Below are 5,991 nucleotides of genomic sequence, written 5' to 3'. Positions count from 1 at the left end.
CTGGATGTTTACGGTGTTGTCTTTTGTTTGGTTGTGTATCTGGATATCAGTACTCTGTCCTTCAGTTTACAAAGGTTTTCAGTCAGTTTCTGCACCCTCTAGTGAGACGAAGCGGTGCTTTTATTCTGGTAAATGTTGACCGGAAGTAGTAGCCTGGTTTTTGCAAGCTCGACACTGCAGTGACTGAGTCAGGAAACAGGCTAAGCCGAACCCGTTCCGTGCCTACGGTGACACAGAGCTCGACCCGGTGTCTAAACACCAGGCTCTGTTTTTATCTGCCGATGAAAGAACGCGTGAAAAGGACTTCCAGGGCTGGATAAGTCACCGAGACGGATTAAACGCATAGACGTGTGGCGGGAATAATTGGAGGCGTGTTAGGGGTGAAGGCAGACCTGTCATGGATGTCACGGTGCCTCTGTGCAGGTAAACGCTAGCAGGCGACCCGACTAGCCGCTCAGATAGCCAAGCAGCAGCAAGCTAGCTTAGGGAGCTAACAGCTGCTGCTAGTTAACGAACCAACCAACTAACTAGCAAGTTGCATTGACATGGATCATTGTTACCCTGCAAACAGTAAACTGTCCTTGTGAACGATCGTAAACCTTTTTATTGTCTCCAAGGGGACACTAGTGACTGCCGGCGCTGCGGGGCTGATTGACAGCTTGTCACAACGGGAATTCCAGATGTGGAGTCGGCTTGTAAGGTGCGGCGAGGCTCTGAGATAGCTCGCCACAGCCGCAGGACTGGCGCCGGACCAGGGATGGCTGGCTGGAGCAAACTCCTGAGTGGACTCGCAACTCAAGAAACCGCATCAACAAGCGATGTATTTCTTTTTGGCAATGCGGTGCCACTGTAGTCGACACCAGCCGAGCTGACACGTCGAGCTAGCCAAAAACAAACAAACTGACATTTCCGAGGGGATTCAGCCACAAGAAAACGGACCAGCCCCCTGAGAAGGGGTGTTTTATCAGTTACGTGAAAAATGAAGAGGACGGAGAATAAAAACAAGAGGAAATTCTGCAACATGGAGCAGCAGGAGAGAGCCGGAGAGGAGAAAGATGCGGTGAGTCATTCAGCGATTGTGTTAGTATGTTACAAGGTCTTAGCTGACAGCAGGTTTGAGTCCCTGATCCACCACCAGCCTGCCAGCCCTTTCCCAGGGCATTAAGGTACCACGGGGTGTATGAAGTGTGTTGTTTTAGGCTGAATTAATGTTAAGAACCGACTCGGCCAACACACGCTGCTCCTCTGCTCAGAGGACTCTACCGGGGTTTTTATGTTATACTCTGTTTATAACAAGTCATGTGTAATGATGCGTTTCAGAACTGGTATGGACAGGTTATACCACACTCTTTAGTCTCTAGCTGATACTGTGTAGCCTCAGGAGTGGGGTCTGATACCATTAATAAGAACACCCACGGGCCGACCATGAGACAGTGGTCCCTGGGCACTGACATGACAAAATGGAACAAGAGCCCCAGACCTGAAGTGCCAAACATCACAGGAGTGGCCAGTTTTCTCTGCTTGCAGTTATTTTGTGTGTGTTTATAATGTTTTGTGTGTCTTTGTAGTTTTAGGAGCCCTTGTTGTTTTGAATCTGTGTGGTCATTTTGCATCTTGTTTTGGTCACCCTGTGCCTTATTCGAGTCATTTTGTGTGAGTAGACCTACGCCCCAGAACAGAATCTAGTGGTTCCTCCTGTGGACACGCAGGTGGAGGGGTTAAGATCTTTAGAAGGTTCCTGTTTCCCAGGGAAAGTTCCTTTAGTGGAAACTGAAACGCTACAGCAGATGACAGCGTTAGTAGGCCAGCATGTAATTTTAAACACTGAGGTTTTATTAATCTCATTTGCAGTAAAGTGAAACGGTCCTTTTGAGAATACAAGCAGCTTCCAAAGATGAAGTCATGGCTGTGGCCAATATTCACATTTCTTATTGAACTTATGTCCCTTGATCTCTGAAGTTTGATATGACTCACTGCCTATGTTGTGAGTGTTATCATTGGATCTACCAGCAGCTGTCATGTTTTTTTTTTTTGTGTGCGTGTCCTGAAATCAACTTAAGAAGGGAACTTAAGTTTGTCCAGTCAGGTCTGAGTCAGGGGAGTGAGCGTTATTGTGTCATGGGAGGTCACACAGATGTTATTTAGGTGATGCTGTTTCATATGTTATTGTGTGAAACGGTGTGAAATGGAAGAACAGACAGTATTTTCATCCAGTGTGACTTAGTATTTACCCATTGCTTAGACTGTGGGATTCTGGGTAATGAGTCATGACTCTGTTATGGTGAAGTCATGTTTCCAGGGCCTGTCTGCTTGGATTTTTCAACTGAATTTATTGTGAATGGTGATCAAGTTACAGCTACAGTTAGGGCTGGACGATAGGCTGAAAATATCATCACAAAAGATTTTTAAAATATTGATCAGCATCATTATTGCTCGACACATACATGTAATGATGACAGAGGGACTTTCAGTGTGTGTTAGACAACGTGTCAGTAAGTCTGTGCTGTGATGTAACAAGATAATGGTAAAGTGAGTTGCTTACATGCAGAACATGGAGCTTTTCACCACGAACAGCAGGTTTTATCTGGTTACAGTTACAACATAGGGAAATGAATGATGTCATTGACATCTCCTAACGTGAGAGAGTGTGTGTGTGTTGATATGTTGCCAAGGACAGAGGCCAAACACGTACACACAAACATCCTCTGTAATCAAAGAATCATTGCGCTGCTTCTGTCAGGGAGCCTGTGTTCCTGACAGTCGCAGAAACATTACCTATGAGCTGACTGAAATAAGCAGTAGGACAGCAGAGCTGTGTATTTGCACTGAAAACATTTCTTCTCCAAATCATAATTATATTTCTCTCTGGTCCTGACCCGTCCCTGTTTTACTGCTCACATGTGTTTTCTGGCATGGTTAGATGGGAGCAGTAAAAGCGGCGCAGTCCACTACACATGATAAAACACTGTGACCCTGTGGAGGAGCGACTGACGTTTATTCAGATCCCTGTACGATCTCACCTGACAATGATTCTGCCGTGGTTGCATTAGTATGGAGATACCTTGCATCAAACCAAGCGCTCCCTTTTCCTCACTAAACTGTATTAACCAATAGCAGGAATGCGTTGCATCATGTGATGAGCTGCAGACAGGAAGAGAAGACTGATTCAAAAACAAATCCAACATGTTTGACATTGCGAAAGATATTCTGCCATCCTGCAACAGTTTTTCAAATGTTGTGCTGCCTGCCCTGTTCACCTAGCGCCGAATAGCAGGCAGAAATAAATCACTTTACAGTTATTAGTTGTGGTTATTGACTGTGCTCCTTCTGCTCTCGATACTGCCTTACAAACCTGCAGGAAGCACTGAATTGATGTAATACTACCTCCAAATTTTACCTGTGTTTCATGGCGTTTGCTGTATTTGGTGTAGGGCATAGCTTCACTGCTTTGCATTAAGGAGAGACAGAGTCACTGGTACCCAGTTATCCACCTGCAGCAACAGCAGGCTCAAATCTGCACTTCTAGTGTGACCTTGTTTCAGGTTTTATATTTGATATTTGCAAAATATAACAATTGAGAGACTGTGGGAACATCATAAATGGTACACATGTTAAACCTGCCTGTAGGTGCTGCCATTGACATATCATCATCCGGAGGTCTAAACTCTTGCTGCTGTACTTTCCTTTGCTGTCGGTGGCACAGGTTGGCAGGTGTACATGTTGTCTGAAGTTTGAATGTTGCAGCCAGATGTGAATGAGTGAGTTTCATGTCAGGTGCCTCACTTCCAGATGAATGACTTCATAAGCACCCAGGGATTTCTTCCTTGAGCTTAATTTGTTGATGAACAGCAATGGGAGCAACACAGTGGAGCGATGGTGTTGTCCCCAGTTGAGGCCCCCAGCAGGACCCGGCTAATTAGGGCAGAGTGGAAATAGGCTGAAATCCACAGTAGATTAACAGCGAGCTGTACTGCCCAGTGTTAATGGGGGTGGGGTTGGGGGCTTTTGCACTAAACACTCAGAGGATTTTCACAAGAGGCTACAGGTCACAGCCCCACTTTATGTTTGTGGGAATGATGGATAGGTTTTCATTGGTGAGACTAGCTGTGTGGAAATGTACAGCTAAGGCATTCAGAGTTATGGTCTACTGTAAGGCAAACACTGACAGTATTCCAGATTTTTAAATGGAGCATTCTAATAAAATGAATCATGGATCAAACAATCAGAAGAAAAATATTGAGCAAAAGTTCTGCCAACCAGATGTTAAGCTCAGTGCAGCTGGACCGCTTTCCGCCTCCAGGTAGAGCGGCTTGACGTGCCAGAGACGTGCAGCTCCTCCTGTTCACATGCCAGAATGTCTCTGAGTAAGACACTGAACCTGAATTGCTACTGATGTTAGTTCACCACCTAGCGTGGCAGCTTGCTGCCGTTGGTGAGTAGGTGTGTGTGAGAATAGGTGAAAAGTCAGTGCTGCCCATTTACCATCAACCATTTATTACGCACATGATATAAACATGCTGTGGTTCCAGCTTCTCGGATGTCAGAGTTGCTGTTTTTTCTGTTTTATATCTTTGTAAACTGAATAGTTTTGGTTGGTTGAGCAAAACTAGTCGGTGCACGGTCACCTTTTCCATTTGTAAGTTGTGACGGGCATGTGTTTTGGAATTTCTTAAATTACAGGTAGTCATGTGATCCACATTTTAATCTAAAAACATTTGTCATGGCAGCTTTAAATAAAACATGGGACCTGTTTTGAAGGTGCTGTGATGAGGAGTATGTCACTGATAAATGAGCTTGGTTACAGGAGCAGAAGAGCCGAGTTGATGTTAAGAGATCAGAAAAGATTCCTGTGGATTTTCCTCTGAGTTTGTGCTGGACACGGTGACTTGGCCGGTGCAGGACGGCAGCACCCACACTGACAGAGCAGATGGCTTGACCAGCCCCTTCGACTGGCCTCAACAGTCATATCTAAACATCTCCTCTTTTCTACATCATCTCTCACATATATTTGGCTTCACAGTTTGTGTGAGCAGCGCATCGTGCTGCATTCGTTGGATTCCAGCCGTAGCTCTGAGGGTTAGCTCACGGCAGTGTTGGGGGCGTTTGTTCTGCTGTACGAGTCACATCCTCCTGCTATAATCATGGTGACAGGTCATGCTGGAAGTGTTACTGATGATACTGCCAGTTGTTGCAAATGGAGTCTCTATAAACTCCTTCACGTGGGCAGAAAAAATTATGACAACATTTGCATGAGAAGAGTGAACAAACTCTGGAGTAAAATGGTCAGAGCTGCAGCACAGCTGAAATTAAAGGTGTCTTAGCTCAGATTTTCCATGCAAAATTAAGCTTTTTCCTCAGTTTCTTTGCCTTTTTTGCTGCACAATGCAAGACAAGTTGTTCTTGATGGATGCACATATTTGTGTTGCTACAGTTACAGGGACGTTCAGTGACTGTCACCAGTCTACACATAGTTCACTGTATTATCCCCTTAACCCTGTAAAGCCTGACACATCAAAAAATAACCAGAGCCTTCTAATTTTTTGGAACTGAGATGTTTAGTAAACCTTTTCACAAAATCCAAAAGAAAATTCAAGATTTAAGATTTTTATTTGCCGCATATGCATAGACAGACAGTCCAGGCATATAGGAATAGATGTGCCATATTATTTAGATTATTTTTATTTTTTTGTTTTTTATCACATGTGATACATGTGGCGATTTTTTTTTTTTTTTTTTTGCTCAGAAACTCGTGTATCAAATATGATACAAATGGTTTTAATGTTGTGTAGTTCTGTGTGCTGGTGCCTCAGTGTTTTTGAGTCATGACTGACTGAAATGTGGCATCTACTGTTTGGTCAGATTCATAATCTTGTTAATTTATATACCATATAGATTCAGTCTGTGCCTTGTTGAAAAACTAAGGTATGTGCCCCTATGTATTGTTCTGAATATCAGATATTTTACTGGCAGTTACACTGAAAAAATTCAGAT

General features: G+C 44.0%; 1 long non-coding RNA gene across 1 annotated transcript in view; it reads left to right on the top strand.

Annotated features, from left to right (window-relative positions):
- Positions 1–167: 167 nt before the first annotated feature.
- LOC109965219 (uncharacterized) overlaps positions 168–5,991 on the top strand; it is a 22,777-nt gene continuing 16,953 nt past the window's right edge. Inside the window, exons 1-2 of the long non-coding RNA XR_002275610.1 lie at positions 168–423; positions 618–1,060. This is a non-coding gene — a long non-coding RNA (uncharacterized LOC109965219). The remainder of the gene's footprint in view (positions 424–617; positions 1,061–5,991) is intronic.

This window comes from Monopterus albus, unplaced genomic scaffold, assembly GCF_001952655.1.
Source record: "Monopterus albus unplaced genomic scaffold, M_albus_1.0 scaffold98.1, whole genome shotgun sequence".
NCBI lineage: Eukaryota > Metazoa > Chordata > Actinopteri > Synbranchiformes > Synbranchidae > Monopterus > Monopterus albus.
The sequence above is the reverse complement of the archived record's forward strand: the minus strand, read 5'-3'. Positions and strand labels throughout refer to the sequence as shown.